At 35.5% G+C, this 22,107-nt stretch overlaps 1 protein-coding gene and 1 long non-coding RNA gene across 8 annotated transcripts in view; one reads left to right on the plus strand and one right to left on the minus strand.

Annotated features, from left to right (window-relative positions):
- lingo1a (leucine rich repeat and Ig domain containing 1a) overlaps window positions 1-22,107 on the minus strand; it is an 81,992-nt gene that overhangs the window by 48,179 nt on the left and 11,706 nt on the right. Inside the window, exons 1-4 of one of the 7 annotated variants that reach the window (XR_001638360.1) lie at window positions 20,535-21,202; window positions 19,880-19,973; window positions 12,593-12,666; window positions 12,314-12,501 (exon numbers count right to left, since the gene is read on the minus strand). The exons of 4 other annotated variants lie outside the window; for them this stretch is intronic. The gene's annotated coding sequence lies outside the window, so the exon portion shown is untranslated. Of the gene's footprint in view, window positions 1-12,313; window positions 12,502-12,592; window positions 12,667-19,879; window positions 19,974-20,534; window positions 21,203-22,107 lie in introns of those variants that run through there. 2 more of the 7 variants (XR_001638362.1, XR_001638358.1) reach the window with 2 other exon arrangements.
- On the plus strand, window positions 699-16,340 carry LOC107727477 (uncharacterized). Its single transcript, XR_001638364.1, has 3 exons — window positions 699-723; window positions 14,882-14,884; window positions 16,233-16,340. It is a non-coding gene; the product is annotated as an uncharacterized LOC107727477 (long non-coding RNA).

The raw sequence follows: 22,107 nt of genomic DNA on the forward strand, positions 1-22,107 counted from the left end.
TCAACAGTGTCACATTTAATTCATTTTCTCTCCCAATGTTCAGATGAAAAACACATCTGAATACTCAGAGAAAATATCTCACATCCACAGAACCACATTTGTCCATTCTTACAGTAATCATACTTCAGGTTTATTCCTGAATGGAAGTGATTTCTGGTAATTTTAATGTACCAAGAGTCTGAATTCGGCCACGTTAACTAACACAGGAGATGGAACATGGAGTTCTGCTCTAGAGCTGCACACAATAGACGCAATGTTTCCTGACGCTGTAGAGGTAAAGCAGCGGTAATGAGTTCTAATGTGATGGAGACATGAATCAAAACCCCCCTCTAGCCCACCCAAAACACATCCACAACAGCAGCCAGAGAAATAACCATTACTTGCACTCCAACCACCAGTGATGAGTGATGATTTAATTTAGTTTGTTCTGGGTTTTTTAATGTGGAAAGAATGTGATGCGTCACATTGGACCTTATGTGGCTGTTTATATCAGTTATACGGAGGCCTTCAAAAGCTCAATTGTATCTGCATGCGTGCCACTGTAATAAAGCACACTTTTCTAAATGAAAACTGCAATGTAGGAGGCGGAAATAGGATTTGAGTGGCTTCATAATGTCATTTTTAATACTTACAGTATTAGATTCGCCCAAATCCTAAAAATCTATCCATCCATCCATCACACACACACACACACACATACACACACACACACACACACACACAGTGGTGGCTGGTGAAAATACTAGTGTTCTAATAATTTTGTCCACCACTGTATAGTTTCAGTAGTCATGAAAATTTAAGTGAAAGTTACAATCCTGTACACGACCAGATTTTAAGCTTTTGCTAAGACACACTTGTAGGCATCCGCTGAGAACGGAGAACTGCAGACAGACGGATACAATCAATTGTGCTTTCGGAAATCCAATTCACTGAATTCCTTAAGTTCAACCTGACCTGGCTCTTTTCACAGCATTTCAAGCGAATCTTATGATTTTCTATCCATCAAATGCTCCATCAATGCTTTCTTTGGCATATAAATGGCCTTTTTCAACCAGCAGCAATAAAATACTCAGCTGGGCTTCTGCTTGAACTTGTATTGTAAGTCGTTGAGATGTTTTATCAAACCTGTAGACATGCATCAGCAAACCAGACACCGACTGTCTCGGCTCATGACACCTCTGGACTAAATTTAGCAGGATATTCAGGTAGAATATCACGACACCTGATGACAGACAGCCTTACACAACCACACCATTAATTTCCAACTTATAATTCGGAATTCTTGTGGTATAGAGCATAAAAAGTATCTGTTTTTCAGTGGCAACTGGCCTTGATGACTTATTCATTAAAGCCAACGATGGCAGAACAGACGGAAGTGCCTGAATACCCAAAAACTTTACAAAGTGCTTGTAATCTGATGACCTCAGATTTTGAAACGGCAAAATCTCCTCTACACTTCCACTGTGAATAAAACCCCCCTACAGCAGACGTCTGGATAACAAGATCTTCGATTTTAAAGTGTACAATCAGGGTGTGAGAAATCTGTTACTTCAAGCCATGGGGCAAAAGGGGAAACAAACAGCATATCAGTGCACTGTGTGTAGTACTGCTTTTGGTTCACAGCATGCTTTATTTAAGCGGACCTGCATGACAAAGCTGTCTAGTCCAGTTCAGTGTCCAGTCACACGGTCTTAATTTCTTTAGAGTGTGTGTGGTTTGGAGTGTGTATTGAGTTATCATAAATCTGGATGTGTCGATGATACGACTTTCACTGCTGACCGCAGATGATCAGAACATTTGAGCTGATCGGGACAAAACTAAGATTCAAGGCCGAGGCTACTGCTGCTGTTCTAGACGATTCAGATGCTAAAGTAAAGTTGCATGTTTTTAGGAACATGACCTGTATTGTGAACTAAATTTTCATTTTTAAAATGGCTGACTTAACATATCTTCTGAACCCTAAAGTATGCAACAATTGAGTTTGGAAGCTACAATTTCTCAAACGACTTACTCTACATCTGTTCTCAACCCTATACTCTAACGATTGAGTCTGGATTCTCTTTAAACTCTACAGATTCTCAAACGACTGACGCTACATCTATTCTGAACCTTAGACGACTCAAACAATTGGGTCTGGATTCATTCTGAACTCTTCAATTTATCAAATGCTTAAAGGCAGAGTAAGTGATTTCTGGTCGCCAATGTTGATATTTGAAATCACCAAAACAAACACGCCCCTACCCCAAAAGGGTCTTGCCCCTATTTTGATAGCTCTGCCCCACATATACGTACGCAACCCAGGCAACGATTCGTTCTGTGAAACAAAGCAAAACCAATGTTACACCGTGTCTACGGACGTGAGCGGCTCGGCGCAACAAATCCCCGACAGAAAACTGCTGTCGGGTTCTATTTATGACGTGCTGACACACATTTCAAATGGTTTTCAACGGTCGTTTGACCTCTTTCTCGCGTCCAGTGTAGGCAGACTTTAGTTGTTGTAGACACGGTGTTACTCACCTATTGAGAAGAAACAAAGCAACCTCGGTGTCCGATCGCAGGCCTCCGCTCCTTGTGTTCTCTCCAGCGCTGGAAAGCTGATCCAATATTTACACGGGTCCTACTTCTTTGCCTTATCGTTCCGCAGACGTTTTCCTCTTTTGTTTTTTATCCGCCATCTCTATCTGTCTGTCGCTCGGCTCGGCTAATGTCCGCCCCATGCACTGAAAGCTCTCTCCTCCACATCACGAGTAGACACGCCCCTTATTGCTGATTGGCTACAAGTTTGTTTTGCTATTCGGCCCGAATCAGTTTTCTAAAGTGTTTTTGAAAAATCACACACCTGCCTTTAAGTCTACATCTGTTCTGTATCTCAGAATGATCAAACTTCATGTTTCCAAACTGTTCTGAACCCTATACTTAAACCAATGAGACTGTATTCACGTTGAACGCTACAATTTATTAAACGACTGACTCTACATCTTTTCTGAATCTTAGAATACTTATATGATTGAGTCTGGATTCATTTTAAGCACTACAATTTCTCAAACAATTGACTCTTCATCTTTTCTGAAAGCTATACTCTAACAATTAAGTCTGGATTCAATTTGAACTCTACAGATTCTCAAATGACCAAATACATCTGTTCTGAACCTTAGAATACTGAAACGATTGAATCTGGATTCGTTCTGAACTCTTCAATTTATCAAATGCTTAAGTCTACATTTGTTCTGAATTTTAGAATACTCAAACTTCAATTTTCCAAATGACTGACTCTACATCTGTTATGAACTTTAGAATACTCATATGATTGAGTCTGGATTCATTCTAAATTCTTACATTTCTCAAATGATTCATTCTAAACTCTAAAATTTTCCAAATGGTTGACTCTACATCTGTTTTTAATCTTATACTTAAACGATAGAGTCTGTATTCACTTTGAACTCTACAGATTCTCAAATGATTGACTCTGCATCTGTTCTGAACCTAGAATACTCTTATTATTGAGTCTGGATTCATTCTAAGCACTACAATTTCTCAAATGCTTAAGTCTACATCTGTTCTGAATCTCAGAATACTCAAACATCAGTTTTCCAAACGATTGGGTATACATCTGTTTTGAATCCTGTACTTAAACAATTGAGTCTGGATTCACTTTGAACTCTTCAATTTATTAAATGATTGCCTCTACATCTGTTCTGAAGCTTAGAATACCCATGTTTGAGCCTGGATTCATTCTAAACACTTCGATTTCTCAAACAGTTGAGTCTATATCTGTTCTGGACTTTAGAATTTTCACTTTGAACTCTTCATTTTATAAAACGAATGACTCTGAAATCTGGCACGAACCCTATACTCAAATGATCAAGTCTGGATTCATTCTAAACCCTACAATTTCTCAAACGATTGACTCTACATCTGTTCTGAACACTATACTCAAACGATCAAGTATGGATTCACTCTGTACTCTAGCATTTCTCAAACGATTGACTCTACATTTGTTCTGAATTCTAGAAAAGGCAAACAATTGTCTGGATTCACTCTGAACTCTACAATTTCTCAAATGACTGACTCTACAACTGAGTCTAACCTCAACAATTTATCAGACAAAACTCTTAAATACTGACATGACTGACCCTAAATCTGTCCTGAACTACAGAACTACAAAATTATCAGACAGTTGGCTCTTGATATGAACTCAGTACTCAAATGATAACTCAAACGATTGAGTATAGGTTCTTTTAGAACTCTAGAATTCTCAAGACAGTTGTCTCTATATTCATTCTGAAATCTCAGAGTAAATTCAGTTATGATCTAATTAGAACACAACAATTCTCAGACATTTAACTTAAGATTCATTTTGAACTCGAGTTCACAAACATATGCTGTTTGGAGTATTAGATGAACCCACTTTCAAACACTCTCACACACACACACACACACACACACACACACACACACACACACACACACACAGAAATGGCTTTTCTGAGCTTCAGATTGCCTCTGAACACTAAAAAAACCCTTAATTTCATCCCATCTGAATGATTAATAAGGCCAGCAAATATTTTATCACAAATGCAGCGATTCTGAGGACTTGCGAGTTGAGCTCAGCAGCAGATGGCACGAGCTGCTGAAGGTTTTTTATCATGAATATAAAGAATAAAAATGCTTGTGGAAGGACTTTAACTTCGCTCACCAGCAGAACGCGCTGAAAGTGCAGTGAAGCGGCTTTCTCCTCTTACCTTCAGATGAATGAGCAGTTAGAATGAAACGACTCATCGGGCTAATCGAGAATGAGAGAGAGAAATGAGAGGAGAACGGGAGCCTCTAGAAGCTCCTCCATCAAAGTCCAGTTTGCACCACGAGCCCATGGAAATGGTAGCCAAGCTTATACAGACTTTCTGAAAAACTGAACAAGCCATACCTAAAATAAATCCACATTATCATGTTTGGATAAGTGAAAGTCAAATGTGTTTATTAAAAATACGTATCACCTGTTATGCACTCCATGACTGTCGTTTAATTGATGTAGCTCTCTTAGTTGAAAATTAAATGGTAGTTGAGATCAGACCAGCAGGAGTCTCATAACTCCTATGATCATGATATGATTTGAATCTGTGTTTGAGCAGAAGCTCAGGAGTCAATCCTCGCTGTTTGAATACCCTTATCAATGCCCTGGAAGTGAAGACAGAGGATTGTGGGCCGTAAAGGGCCAGCGGCGCTGACAGCGGGCAAATAATGGCTCAGTCCAGCCATCACCCCCCGAGATAAGAGCTGCCATTCAGAGAGACTGACACACCAAAGACTGTGAATTCAGCCATTCTAGTGCCCTCAAATGTACAAAAGACTTCATTTATCATTCTTAATACTCTTTAACAACCTCAGACCGGTGGATCAGGACGTTCCTGGAGGACGTTCCGCCAAGAACCACCTAATGAAAGCATAATATCACTTAATTAATTATATTTCTGTAATCATTAAAATAATTATAGATATAATAATAATATTAATAACAATAATAAGGGATGCACAATATTGGATTTTTGCCTTTATCCGATATGCCGATATTTTTCAACTCATTTTGGCCGATAGCCGATGACGATTCCGATATATTTCCTTTTGTTTGGAAACAACACCAAGTCTCTCCTGTGCAGAAATTATGAGCAAATTATTTTTTAATTTTGGTTCGTTTTTAACAAGAACTTATTTGTTAGAATTAAATAAACAATAATGAAGTTCTTTTATAATGACAGTACACTGAACATTTGAAAATAACTATAAATAAACTATATTCAAACGCTGCATTTTCTTTTTTCAGAAAGATGCAGTGGTAACCTTAACATTTTATTTTAAGATCTAACATTTGTAAATGGTCTAAAGCAAAAGAGTTGTAAACATTCTATAAAAAGTTTATAATTTGCTTAAAAAATACAACATATTACACATGAATGAATAAATCAGTATATATAAAATTATTTAATTTAATTGTCATGTTTGTGATTTTTTTTTGTTCATGTAAGCTATAGCTTCTGACCTTTAAATCAAAACATACTTATGATTTTATGGCATCAGTTACTGCTTTATTTAATCAGAAACACAGTCTAAATATTATTTGTGTATTTTGCTTTCATTTTATTAGAAGTAGGCCAACAGCGCCCCCTACGGAATTAAAACTCTTTACAGAGCGGGTATTAGGACCCGGGGGAGGATGCCGCTACTTCACGTGCTATTACTGTTTACTCTATCATACACTGAACACATCATTCTGTATCTGCATTCTCAGTTTAAATGCAGAGATCCAAAACCGTGAATCTAATCATCATTCAGGCAAAACTTTGCTTCAAGAATGAGCTACACTGCTGACTTGATCTAATCACTAGCACACCCTGAGCACATGTGAGTTAATGTATTCCTCTTATCGAAAAGACCTATTGCATAATTTTCATATCGGGCCTATGCCGATATTTAGATTTAAAGCCATTATCGGCCGATTCCGATATTGGTCCGATAATATATTAATTTGGTAAATGTGAATTTAAAAAAAAAAGTTGGCATATCTGTTATATATTTAATTGATTAACAGGCCTAAAAATCTGAAGTGGCCTGTGCACAATGCTTTTGTGTGTTTGTAATGGTGTATATAATTGTTTTAAAAACTGTAATTCAGAGCTGAGTTTGATGAGTTTGAACTCTCGTTTTGTGCATGTACCAGCCACACACCGTGTTTTTCCAAGCACACGGACAAATGAAGGGCTGAAGAGCCGAGAGAACGGCTGGGAAATGTTCTTTTTTTTCACCTGAATGTCCTTCAGAACACAGCGGCTTTCAACACTACCGCAGCAGGAAAGCGATTGCAGAAATAATAATAACAATAATAATAATAATAATTCTTATTATGAAAATGTTAATTTAAAATAAAAATGAAATAATAAAATGAATGCAATTAAATAATATAATTAGTTATATATAAATATAAAATATAAATAATGACAATATTAAAATACAAATCTAAAAAAAGTTAACTGATTTAATAATTTTGTAAACAGTTAGGTATGTCATGAACGTATATTGTAATTTAATTCAATCAAGCATGCAATTTTTTTGGAAGATGCATTGAAATGTCTATAGCTGCCAATTTAACAAAATTATTATTATTATTATTATTATTATTATTTATAAAATGTTATTTATGTGCACAATGTTTCTGTGTTTGTAATGGTGTATATAAGTGTTTTAAAAACTGTAATTCAGAGCTGAGTTTGATGAGTTTGAACTCTCGTTTTGTGCATGTACCAGCCACACACCGTGTTTTTCCAAGCACACGGACAAATGAAGGGCTGAAGAGCCGAGAGAACGGCTGGGAAATGTTCTTTTTTTTCACCTGAATGTCCTTCAGAACACAGCGGCTTTCAACACTACCGCAGCAGGAAAGCGATTGCAGAGTCTGCGTCAAATCAGAACATCCATTTATCACAAGCCGCGATGCTGAACACCCAGCTCTGCTCTTAACGTCCAGAAAGACACAAAAAGCTGCAAGCAGCACCTCCACAAACACACACAAGAGAAGCGAAAGCATATTTAGATCCTCTGCTGAGTAATTGTGCTTATTACAAACAAATTCATGTGTACCAAAATGCTGTTTCAAACCTGCAATATGAAACACAAAAGAGGAATATTTAAAGAGATCCTGGTCACTCTTTAACCACCAAATTGTTTTACCACCAATTTATACAACTTTTAGTATCACTATGACAGATTACATATGTTAAAGAGGACTAAATAAATCTCAAGACTTCTTAAATAATATGATGATTTAAGTCATAATTCATGAAAAACCTTGAGATCTGCCATGGCTCTTCGTGAGAGAAGTAGCGATGTCTGATTTGTGAAAGAATTACTCTTCTGATTCGGATCTTTTAAATAAATCATTTGATTCAGAAAATGGCATGACTTTTTAGTTCACAAATCGGTTCTTGCGTTCAATTTGCTGATTCAATGATTCACTCACTGGTTCACTGACTCAAAGTATTCAGTTCTTGAGTTCAACTTATTGAATCAACGATTCACTCATTGGTTGGTGGAATCAAAGTAATCGGTTGTGGAGTTCAACCTGCTAAATCAAAGATTCACTCACTGGTTGACTGAATCAAACTAATTGGTTCTTAAGTTCAACGTATGGACTCAATAATTTACTCATTGGTTCACTGAATCAAAGTAATCAGTTCTTGAGTTCAACTTATTGACTCAATGATTCACTCATTGATTTACTGAATCAAAGTAATAGATTCTTGAGTTCAAATTACTGACTCATTGATTCACTAATTGGTTGACTGAATCAAAGTAATCGGTTGAGGATTTCAACCTGCTGACTCAATGATTAACTCACTGGTTGACTGAATCAAACTAATTGGTTCTTAAGTTCAACTTATTGACTCAATGATTCACTCATTGGTTGAATGAATCAAAGTAATCAGTTGTGGAGTTCAACCTGCTGACTCAATGATTCACTCACTGGTTGAATGAATTAAAGTATTCAGTTGTGGAGTTCAACTTGTTGACTCAATGATTCACTCACTGGTTGAATTAATTAAAGTAATCAGTTGTGGAGTTCAACTTGCTGACTCAATGATTCACTCACTGGTTGACTGAATCAAAGTAGTCAGCCCCTTATTTCAACGTATGGACTCAATAATTTACTCATTGGTTCACTGAATCAAAGGAATCAGTTCTTGAGTTCAACTTATTGACTCAATGATTCACTTATTGGTTGACTGAATCAAAGTAATCTGTTCTTGAGTTCAACTCACTTACTTAATGATTCACTCATTGCTTCAGTGATCAGTGAATAAATTATGGTCTGTCGTCACACAAATCTATCATATGACTTCAGAAGACTTATAATAAATTCATATGGATAACTTTTATAATGCTTTATGGTGTTATTTCTTGGTTTCTCCTAGACATCTCTGTATGGAGTTCAACCTGCTAAATCAAAGATTCACTCACTGGTTGACTGAATCAAACTAATTGGTTCTTAAGTTCAACGTATGGACTCAATAATTTACTCATTGGTTCACTGAATCAAAGTAATCAGTTCTTGAGTTCAACTTATTGACTCAATGATTCACTCATTGATTTACTGAATCAAAGTAATAGATTCTTGAGTTCAAATTACTGACTCATTGATTCACTAATTGGTTGACTGAATCAAAGTAATCGGTTGAGGATTTCAACCTGCTGACTCAATGATTAACTCACTGGTTGACTGAATCAAACTAATTGGTTCTTAAGTTCAACTTATTGACTCAATGATTCACTCATTGGTTGAATGAATCAAAGTAATCAGTTGTGGAGTTCAACCTGCTGACTCAATGATTCACTCACTGGTTGAATGAATTAAAGTATTCAGTTGTGGAGTTCAACTTGTTGACTCAATGATTCACTCACTGGTTGACTGAATCAGACTAATCGGTTCTTAAGTTCAACTTATTGACTCAATAATTCACTCACTGGTTGACTGAATCAAAGTAGTCAGCCCCTTATTTCAACGTATTGACTCAATAATTTACTCATTGGTTCACTGAATCAAAGGAATCAGTTCTTGAGTTCAACTTATTGACTCAATGATTCACTTATTGGTTGACTGAATCAAAGTAATCTGTTCTTGAGTTCAACTCACTTACTTAATGATTCACTCATTGCTTCAGTGATCAGTGAATAAATTATGGTCTGTCGTCACACAAATCTATCATATGACTTCAGAAGACTTATAATAAATTCATATGGATAACTTTTATAATGCTTTATGGTGTTATTTCTTGGTTTCTCCTAGACATCTCTGTACATATTCTCTAAAATTCTCCTTTCGCTTGATGGAAAAACGAACAGCACACAGGTTTGTAACAACATGAGGGTAAGTAAATAACAACACAATTCTCATTTCATTTGTTTTAACTCATTCTGTCACCTCAGGCACTCAATAAACATGAAAATCAATGGAATTGCCAACCGCAGCACAAACTATTGAGTGGATTGAACAAACAACAGCGTCTCACTATCTGCCTCAAAACAACTAGATGTTGGTCTGTTTTTGTCTGTCACACTCACAGATGAAGAATGGACGACTAAACGGCTGCCTCTGACATAATAAATACCGTAACGCAACATAAAATATTTCCAACGCAGTATTATGGAAATGTGGTGGCTTGCCATTTTTAAGCACTGCCGGGATAACTAGTAGAGTTTATTTTAGCCTTTTGAGCATCAATAACACTGAACAAGATGTTATCTGTAATGAATTCCCCTGATGGAACATTATCTTCCTTAATTACAGCAAACGGAAACCTGTTCGTCAACAGAGCAGCATTTTTTCCTTTTGCTACACCGGAAATTAGCAGTGGATTTCCTCCAATAGAGCTCTATTTATGGACTAAACATAATTTTTGCCCTCAAAATGATTCGTCCCAGTTGACCCAGTGGAGGTCAAGTATGTATAAAGTGCGTTTGCGTAAAATAATCACATCCATCATTCATTTTCTGGCCTCTAAATGTGGTGGGTGGACCTAAATCAAGCCCCCGGGCCGTAGAAAGCTCTCAGGACCAAACGCCACAGATCCTGGTAATTTCCATAAACCTGATATCCAAAAATAGACGTTACAAGCCAAGGTCAGTTATACTAATAGATCAGCGACTGATGGAGGAACACCGAAGACTATCAGAGTATGTGTCCTGTACACGTGTTTTCTCTTTCAAAATGCGCAGGAGTTTTTGTTTATTCTGATCAGCAAATCCCAGTATATCAGAGAGCTGAGTGTAATCTGCGCATCATGAAGTCAGCAGTCGTGTTTGACCTTCATACACACTCTGAGCATCAATTATCCAGGCTGCTATTGATTTTTCTGCTGCGCTGCTCTGCTCTCTAATGCTGTCAGGACCGTCTGAAGAAATCATCTGTGCAGGCTGCTCCGCGCCTCAGTTCTGCACTAAATTATCATAAAACCAACAGAACTAGACCTTATCATACGTAGATTGATCATATTTAATTAAATGATTATAAACCCTACAGATTTCAACAGTATTAGACTTTAAATATAATCAATAAGTATAATTAAAATTCTTAGAAATCATAGAACTCAACAAAAAAAAAAAATATTGATGATAATTAAAACCTATTCAAACAGAATTACACATGCAATATAATCTATCAGGTATAAATATAATTGTAATTCTTAGAAAAGTACATAGAATTCAACTGAAATTGACTGAATTGCACATAATTGATCAAATTTAATGGAAATGATTATAAACCCTGCAGGTGTCAGGAGAATTAGACTTTAAATGTAATCTATAATTAAAATTCTCACAAAAACGGACTTACTGTAATCATACTTTATTGATCACAATTAAATTTGCTATGAAACTATAGATTTAAACAGAATTACTGTACACTTGACATATAATCACTCAAATATAAAAACAATTATAATTTTTAGAAAACATTGAATTTAACAAATTGACTTGAACCATACTTGACTGGACATATTTAATGAAAATGATTATAAACCCTACAGATTTGAGGCTTTAAATATAACCAGTCAAGTATAAATATAATTAGAGTTCAAAAGAAATTGACCTGATTGACCATATATAATGAAAATTATTATAAACTCTACATAATTCAACAGGATTAGACTTTAAATATAATCAATCAGAAAATTACAATTTCTGATTTAAAAAATTAAATTTCTTCCGAAATATACAGAACTCAACAAAAATAGACTTAATCATACTTAATTGATCGTATTTGAATAAAATGACTTGACACTGAAAGATTTCTACAGAATTAGACTTTAAATATAATCAAGTACAATTGTAATTCTTTGGAAAATAGTCATAATTCAACCAAAAGTGGACTTTATTGATCATATTTGAATACAATTATTACAAAAACGGCATATTTCAACAGAATAAGACTTTAAATCTAATCGATTAAGAATATATGAAGTATAATTCTTGGAAAATATACAGAAAGCAACAAAAATGGATAGGATTATTGATCATATTGAATGAAAATCACTATAAAATGAACACTATCATAACTGATCATATTTTTAAAAAAATGTTGAAAGATTTCAACAAAATTAGTAAATATAATCAAGTCCAATTTAACCTCGAACATATACTGATTTATTGATTAAAATTATTACAAAGTCTGAAGAATTTACTATTATAGTTGACTGATCTAATTTCATTAAAACTAAATACATTTTTTTGTCTAAATTCACATTTTTTAAAAATGTGATAAAATTGGGTCATAATTTAAATTATTATCATTTCAATTGAAGTATTAAACTGATATCACATCTACAGAAATCAACAGAATTGGATGTAACAGTATTTAATGTATCTCTTGTTGTTCTCGCATGTGTTTGGATCTTCACTGAGCAGCACAAAACCTTGGTTTTACATCAACATGAAAGCAACCCATTTTAATTCAGCAATCTGAAATGAAAATACATAAAAAATACATGAAGAAGAACTTGATTTTATCAATCAGGAACGGACTGAATTGTAAAAAAAAAGTGTTGCATACCAGCATGAAGCCAGGTGATTGAACGCGAGGGGCTGAAAGCAAGAGGGATTTGTGACATCATCCGAAAAGGAAATCTGTTTCAGAGGATGAGCAAGTTATTACATTCTGATGAAAAACATTACAAAGATAAACATTCTCTTCTCTGGAAAAACACGCACCGATGGGTCGCGCACAATGACACAGAGAACGTACGTTACAAAAGTAAACGGGGTCAGTTTTGATTTGTTGGCGTTAACATATAATTTTCTGTCGCCAACATACTTCTTTTATTCCATTATTGGGTTTTGAATGCGTTAAGGAGACAGAATGTTTACCCAGCAGGTAGCGAAGCCCATAAGAATCCCTCTATATTCCTTAGAGCTCATTGTTTTGAAGGTAGACACGCTGTTGTGTTACTCTCTGATATTTACACTCCAGAGGTTTATATTTATCTTAATATTTCATGTTTCTCCCCGCATGGAAGCCACCATTTTAAACCAGTGCCTCATATATGACTCCACAGACACATGTAAGCAAGAAATGTCTCCTGTCTAAAATGTCTTCTGTTTGTGGTGTAAACAGCTCGGCTGTCAGGTAAAGACACATCTCAGACGCCGTATGAAGACAGCGGAAAAACATTTACCACCATCAGAAGAACCAAATCTCTCGCCTCGGGACAGTTTTCTTTGATGTTACTGGCCTCACTTAAAGTACAATGACAAAGTGCTATGACAGCGTCAGGTGGTAATACTATGGTACTTGGCTGTGTATCATAGTTTACATAGTATTTACATATCATGCATAGGTACAGTAATTCAAAGACTATCATTGTAAAGACATAATACTTGTAGTAAAAGTGACTTTTTTGTCAATGAGCATGAAGGTGTGTTTTTGTGTATACTTCCTGAAGCGTTTTCATTAGTGCACCGTGAGATTTTACAGCCAATAGACTGCCCTCTGTCTCTCTGCTGTTGCCGTGGAAACCAGGCGAGAACAGGAGGGGGGACATGGGAAATGAATTTATATCTCTCAGCTCTAGGATCACTTACTGATCCGCTGCTCAGATCGGAATTAAACTCTCGCTGCACATAAAGGGCACCGTGGATCAGAGAGAGAGATGAGAAAGAAATGAGACAAAACAAGCATGCACATATTGTATACGTATAGAAAAAGCACTTGTTTTCATTCATATACCACTGTGATCAAATCTGCCCATAGGCGAGACAAATCCTGACGGAGATGTCTTTAATATCTAGACGGCGATGAGCAAATGGAGGCTGGAGTCTCCTGATTGTTCTCCTAGTGATCTTGAATGTCTCCTTCAGCTTTGCCAAGACACTACTGTCTGCAATTGAAAGTCAAAGATTTTAATATGAGCATTTCTCATCTGCCCTCTGACTGTTTGTGTTTCAGACATAAAGGATAATTCAAATTGTGCGGCTTTGTTGTGTGCTATAACTTTCCTAAGCAATCAAACTTGCAATTTTTGTCTGGCAGACAATACAACAAGAAAAATTGTATAGACTATCATAGAGATGTGGGAGTAAACTCTTTGGACTTGGTAACGCTGTAGAACACCTTAGCAACCGTATACAGTATCAACACAATAACATGATAATGGAATAGTAACACCCTAGCAACCGCTTTCAGCACCTTAGCAACATCCATTCGGAATACTTTATCAATTGAATAGTAACAGCCTAGCAACCGCTTTGAGCATCTTAGCAACTGTATAGCAACATCCACTCAGAACACTTTATCAATGGAATAGTAACACCTTGGCAACTAACCAGAACACTTTAGAAACCATATATGTAGTAGAACACTAAAAATGACTCAGTACACTTTATGAATAGAACAGTAACACCCTGGCAACCATCCAGAACCCCCTAGCAACCATACAGTATAGCCGTACACTTAAAATGACTCAGAATGTTTTAGCAGCAGGACAGCAGCACCCTAGAGACCACTCAGAACACCTTAGCAACTGTATAGCAGTGCACTAACAACCACTCAGAACACTTTAGCAACGGAACATTAACACCCTAGTAACCACCACCACCAAATTTTGTTCACCCAAAATTGAAAATTCTGTAAACATTTACTGACCCTCAAGTTGTTCCAAACCTGTATGAGTTGCTTTCTTCTCTTAAACACCAAAGAAGATATTTTGAAGAATATGGGTACCAAACAGTTGCCGGTAGCCATTGACTTCCATTAATTTTATTCCATACCATGTAAGTCAATGGCTACCGTCAACTGTTTGGTCATCAACATTCTTCAAAATATCTTTTTGGTGTTCAACAGAAGAAAGTGACTCATACAGGTTTGGAACACCTTTAGGGTGAGTAAACGATGACAGAATTATCATTTTTTTGGGGTGTACTACCCCTTTAAATAAATGTAACTGGACTCCTAATTTGTTCTAAGCGAGGTTCTTCTGAAGCTGCAGAGAACATCAGGGTGTGTCAGAAACTTTTGATCACTTATATGGACCGGAGTAGCCAGTAAAACCGCTCGGCATCATGATCCGATGATGCACTTTACCAGATCCATCCGCTCTAATTTTATTGATACTCATGTGCTGGACAAACAGGATGTAGAAAAAAATATAAACCCAGGGATGACTGCAGCGGATCAATGTAGAACAAGATCATTATCGCCGTATTCCACAACCTTGAGAGCCACAAGTCCGTGGCGCACTAAAGCAATCTTCGTAAATTGTTAATGCTTCCTACCTCTATAATACACAAACAGCTGAATGACATCAGAGATGAAGGAAAGGAAATAGGATGAGGATGAGTGTGTGTATGTGTGTATCCTGTAGACATAAGTCTTGCGACTCTTCCTGTGAGGTCGTGCCTCAAACAGGCCAATTAAACATGGTGCCCACACTCTTGAGCTTTGCTATTCAGATGGGTTCGGTATTAATCACCAAGCTAACAATCTACTCCTACCCTTTCTGCTCCGATGCCCCCTCTTAAAGACACACCACACCAACAACAACAGCAGCCCCACATCTTTGCACATTTAATCCCACCAATCACAGCGCTAGTGATAACAGTTGTTGACAGTGCTTCCGGGACCTCAACTTCACTTTTATGCGTTATAATTAATAAAAGCCCCAACATAACTGAGAGAGCAAGAAAACCTGTTAAATCCTCTCAGAGATGATACAAATATGAAGTCATTATTTGTCTTTAAAGTATAGTGTAAATATCATCAAATGCGCTCATTAACAGAGGGTTTTTGATCTTTCAATGATAACGAAGACAAGATGAAAAATGTGGATCATGGCAATAAATAAACAGTTTTAATTAAAATTACCATTGATGAAAATATGATGAGACAAGAAAATACACTTTAAGACACACACACACACTCACACACACACACTAATATATATACATATATTAAATGAATAAAATTTTATTTATTTAATAAAATAAATTATTCAGAATGAATTTAAATGCAAATACAAAATATCAAATATTTTATTTAACTTTAGCAAAATTAAACAATTTAATCAGGCTAAAATTAATGAAAATAACGATGAAATATTGACTGAATTTAAAAAGGTGAAATAAAAAAATGTGTAAAAATGAACACTACAAAAAAACCATGAGCACTAAATCTACATCCACCTGTAAAACTCTTAAAGCGAACAACCTAAATCCTGAAGATGAAATCTAATGCTAAACCCATGGCTACTTAATTTTAAACCTTTAATCCTCATTTCTAAACTCCAGTATAACCTAAAACTGAAACTTCAAAGCCCTCAATATAAATCCTTATGACTAAAACTAATTCTAAAACTTAACTCCAAAGCCTATTGTCACGAATCCGGTCCATGCACTTCTGTTCGCTCACCACCAGAGATCACCCGCTTACTACTATGGACTCTTGCACCACACTACTGTTGCACTTCACCCGGACTACAGTTCCCATCATCCATTGCACTGATTACACACACACAGCTGAATCCAATCAGACATGCTACATAAGCCATGGACTTCCTCTCTCTCACTACCGAGTATTGCAAACGCATATTGCTACTCTAGTCGATAGCTACTTTACAGAGCCAGTTTCCGGTCCTAGTTTGAGTTTCTAGTTGTCTAAGTCTAGTCACGTCTAGTTTCCTGATTGCCTGTTTCCTGATTATCGCTTGTCCTGGATTACCCCTCTCGTCTCGCCCTGTTCGAATACTGTTTGCCCCTCGCCTGGACCATAGCCTGTGTTTCGGATTAACCCTTTGGATTACCCTGTTTGGACATTGTTCGCCGGAGATCGACCACGCCCGCTCACTGGACTACTCTTGTGTCTTGCCCTCAATATACCTGTTTGCCATTGTCTGACCCTTGCCTGTTTTGACTATGTTCTAGAATAAAGCTTTGCATATGGATCCGCACGCCTCTCGTCTCGTCGGCTCCGTAACACCTATAACCAAAGACTCAATCTAACCATAAACCTTTAATCTTTAACTCTAAAACCTAAAATAGAATTCTAAAACTGCAGTATTGTTGGCTCTTGTATGAGATATCGCTTGCAATGTTCTTCATTTCTCACTTTGGATAAAAGCATCTACTAAATTTAAATCCTACAACCTAAAAAATAAATCAAATACTAAACCCTTCATATTTAACTCTGAAACCTAAACTATAACAAAAACAACCTAAACCCTTAAAACTAAATTAATATTCTAATTCTATGCCTAAACTAAGTTATAAAATAAACCCATAACCCTTTAGAGGCCAAAGCCTAAAAATAATGTACCTTTGACAAAAACCAAACTTTAAACATCCTAAAACGTTCTTTAAAAATCCCAAGCACAACATATAAATCCTAAAACTTGAACAAACACTTAAAACTCGATATAATGTCTTAACTTTAAACCTCAATCCTAAACTCCAAAATGCTAAAAATGTGGTATAAATGTGGTATATACAAAATGTTGGCTCTCATATGAGAGATGGCTTGTGATAAAAAGCATCTAATCAACAAATGTAAAACCTAAACTATAAATCCTACAACCTACACTCTGAATACTAAATCTAAATCCCAAACCCGTAATATTTAACTTTAATCTCTAAACTTCAACAGCAACAACCTAAACCCTAAAAACTCAATTAACATCTAACACTAAACTAAGTCATAAACAAAACAATTTTAACACCAAACTCTAAACCCCAAAGCCTAAAAAAACCTTCAGACTGAATCCAAACACTGAACTCTTTAACTCTAAGTCCTAAACACATTTAAATATCAAAACTCGAATATAAACCCTTAAAACTAAAACTAATTTAAAGTCTTCTCTCTAAACCGCAATCCTAAACCTTTAACCGTAAAATCTACAATCTAAACAGTAAAGACTAAATGTAACGCTAAACCAATCCTAAAATTGTGGTATTGTTGGCTCTTCTGAGAGAGATTGCTTGCAATGTTGGTCATTTCTAAGTCACTTTCGATAAAAGAACCTACAAAATGACTAAACCTAAACCCTTACTACCTTACTTTAAACCAGAAACTCCATTAGTAACAACCTAAACCCTTAAAACTGCATTTAAATCCTAAAACTTGAACGTAAACCCTTAAAACAAAAACCAATTTAATGTCTAAATTACAAAACATAAACTCCATTGAAAAAATGAAATAAAAAACCCTCAAGTCTAAACTCCAAAACAAAACAAGACAGACTAAATCCTTCAGACCAAATCCAAATCTTGAACTTTTTAAGAAGTTTTTAAACACCAAGTCTTAAACACATTTACACCCTAAAACTTGAACATAAACCCTTCAAACAAAAACTAATTTAATGTCTTAATTCAAAAGCCTAAACCCTAAACTCCAAAGCAAACCCCCCCGCCAACAACCCTTAAAACAAAAACTAATTCAATGTCTTAATTCCAAAGCCTTAACCCTAAACTCCAAAGCCAAAAAACAACCCTTAAAACAAAAACTAATTTAATGTCTTAATTCCAAAGCCTTAACCCTAAACTCCAAAGCAAAAAAAAAAAACAACAACCCTTAAAACAAAACAAAACAAAACAACCCTTAAAACAAAAACTAATTTAATGTCTTAATTCCAAAGCCTTAACCCTAAACTCCAAAGCAAAAAAAAAAAACAACAACCCTTAAAACAAAACAAAACAAAACAACCCTTAAAACAAAAACTAATTTAATGTCTTAATTCCAAAGCCTTAACCCTAAACTCCAAAGCAAAAAAAAAAAACAACAACCCTTAAAACAAAACAAAACAAAACAACCCTTAAAACAAAAACTAATTTAATGTCTTAATTCAAAAGCCTAAACCTTAAACTCCAAAGCCAAAAAAACCCCAACAACCCTTAAAACAAAACAAAACAACCCTTAAAACAAAAACCAATTCAATGTCTTAATTCCAAAGCCTAAACTCCAAAGCAAAAAAACAACAACCCTTAAAACAAAAACTAATTTAATGTCTTAATTCAAAAGCCTAAACCTTAAACTCCAAAGCAAAAAAAAAAAACAACAACCCTAAAAACAAAACAAAACAAAACAACCCTTAAAACAAAAACTAATTCAATGTCTTAATTCCAAAGCCTAAACCCTAAATTCCAAAGCAAAAAAAAAAACCCAACAACCCTTAAAACAAAACAAAACAAAACAAAACAAAACAAAACAAAACAACCCTTAAAGGGGTCATATGATGCTTTTTTAAAGATCATTATTTTGTGTATTTGGTGTAACAGAATATGTTGACATGCTTTAATGTTCAAAAAACACATTATTTTTCAAATACTGTACATTATTGTAGGTCCTCTATACTTGAAATCGCATCATATGACCCCTTTAAAACAAAAACTAATTCAGTGTCTTAATTCCAAAGCGTTAACCCTAAACACCAAAGCAAAAAAAAACAAACAACAACAACAACAAAAAAACCCTTAAAACAAAACAACCCTTAAAACAAAAACTAATTTAATGTCTTAATTCCGAAGCATTAACCCTAAACTCCAAAGCAAAAAAATATATATATATATATATATATATATAAATGCAAGGCACTCAATATTAACTTCTTGAAGATTAAACTTTGTGTGACTTTGAATAAAATGAAAGAGATGAAACTACGAACTATATTTTAAACTAAATTCACAAACCCCCAGATTAAAATACTTGTGCCTGGTTAAAAATTTACTCTAACTGCCCATGAATCAAACAAGACGTGACATGTTTTAAGACTAACATACACTGTATGATTTTGCCATCCTAGATTAATTTGGGAAATATTAAGATCATAAGATTTATTTAAGAGTGTGACATGCTCACCATTTTCCATCTTTGCAATGAATTTCGGATGTAGATGTTCTGACTGAAATTTTGGGTAACAGTCCTGCAGTGTGACTGTTGCTATGACAATCATCTAATGAAAACCAATAGGAGCACAGAAATTAAAAACAGTAAAACATATTTATATTAGATATGATATGCTATGGAAGCTTGTTTCTGCCACATGATAAATAATAATAACAACAATAATACTACTACTAATAATAATAAAATAAATTCTGCACAGTTTATATCTCACAATCTGGCTTTAAAAAAAAATAAAAAAAAATAATTACGAGATATAAAGTTGCAATTACCTTTTTTATTTATTGGCGGAAACTAAAAGTCAGAATTTTGAGATGGAAACTCAGAATTCAGAGAAAAAAGTCTGAATTGTGAGAAAAACGTCAGAATATTAATTTACAAATATAGGCATACTATTGTTACATGTTTGCTCGTAATACATTTATGTTATGTTAACTGATACAACTAGAAATGTTAAAATATATGTGTAGAAAATAATAAATCAAATTTTTCAGCATGATGCCTGCTGTATTACACTACATTAAAGCACTTAACCTTGTTCTAAAGTGTTACCATAAATATCTTTAAAAGTCTTCATTCTTTTACATTATGAACTTACTTTCAAAATTACCTCAAGTTTGTTTACTCGTTCACCCAACCACGACAGACTCCAGATGCTATGCTTCTTCTTTCCTTTTCTGTGTAGAACACTGGGTGATAAAAGATGCTACGCGGTCTATCTTGGCTTTTCCCCAAAATCTCACCGCATAATGTGAAAAAGTGCACCAGGCTTAAGGGTTTCCTCTATCATCCCCGTCGGGCTTCAGATATCCCATAATGTGCTACAGCTGTTTGGTGAAGCAGCCTGTAATGACACGAGGTGGCCGCTCGTTTCTGGTGTTAATGACGCGCATTCTGCTGTTTACATGGTTCTGGCCCATTAACTCAAGAGATTCCTCAGATCGGCTTTATTATTGTGCAGAAAAGCAACAATGACCTTTGTTTTTTTCTTCCCGAGAAGCCACCATCAAAGGTTCATGTGACCGAATAAACAGGGAAACCGCAGTGTAATTATTACAATCACCTTCAGTCAGACTCATAATGAAGTGTGACTAATTAGCTCCCAGACAGAGTTTGAACCGGTGTCTGTGTTTGACACACTGACTCTGTCGAACATCACGACTGCTGCGCTACAGCCTCGTCCGCACTTCATCTGCGTTATATATGAACCGTATAAAGTTAAAAGGGAGGTTTTCTAAACTTTTGTTGAAGTACACAAGATTACACTAGGTTTCCTCAACCAAAATGTAGTTTTACGTGACCATTTTCCATCTTCTCTATGACTCTCACAGTTAAACCGTGTGCTACTGTAACTTTAAGACATGCAAATGATGACTGTAACCTCCATATATGTACTGTTGTTCATCAGACTGAAAATTCAACGTGATACTTGTTGTTTGTGAAATTTACTAGCAATTTCTGAGGGAAAATAGTTTCTAAGGAAACCATACAATTCTTTTTCAGTGTTAATGACCTCATGGTTGCAACATCCAATGAGTGTTCAGTGTGGGCGGAGCTTCGCAGAAACAATGCTGAAGAAAACAGAAACAAACTGATGGGAAAAAAGTAGTGTTGCACATCGTTTGTCGCTGGTTAGGACAAGTTGTTAGTCCACCTATACTGTAATACAATTTTTGTTTTTGAAGTTGTAAACAAAAAGATTATTGGAGTAAGTTTTACAAGAAAATACAATTTCAGTCTACTTCAAAATCGAACATTTGATTCAATGTGTTTACTTGCTGTTTCTTCAGGGACGCGGGAAGTAGGGGTGCTGAGGGGGCTGCAGCACCCCCTGTTTTCACATGGTTGCAAATGCAACACCAAGTTTGTTCATTTAAATTTATTCAGTTTTAGCATTTAATAATTTATTTGTAATGATCTCTGAAATGTAAATTGTACGTGGGCTATAATAAACCCATGTTTATCTTTATAAACATGATTAATTTTACTTGTGATGTTTTCTATATGGGATGATTAGCCTAATCCTCATGAACACGTGACGCTAGCGCATGGTTTCAGACATGAACTGTACAGAATGCGAACAAGATTAACTTTAATACAAGGAGATAATGGCGCAAAAGCGAATATCAGATTTTTTTAAATGCCCATCCCAGCAAAAACTTTCCAAAATCGGCATCCAAACA

Source organism: Sinocyclocheilus rhinocerous, unplaced genomic scaffold (assembly GCF_001515625.1).
Source record: "Sinocyclocheilus rhinocerous isolate Xijiao unplaced genomic scaffold, SAMN03320098_v1.1 scaffold1605, whole genome shotgun sequence".
In the NCBI taxonomy this organism is placed as follows: Eukaryota; Metazoa; Chordata; class Actinopteri; order Cypriniformes; family Cyprinidae; genus Sinocyclocheilus; species Sinocyclocheilus rhinocerous.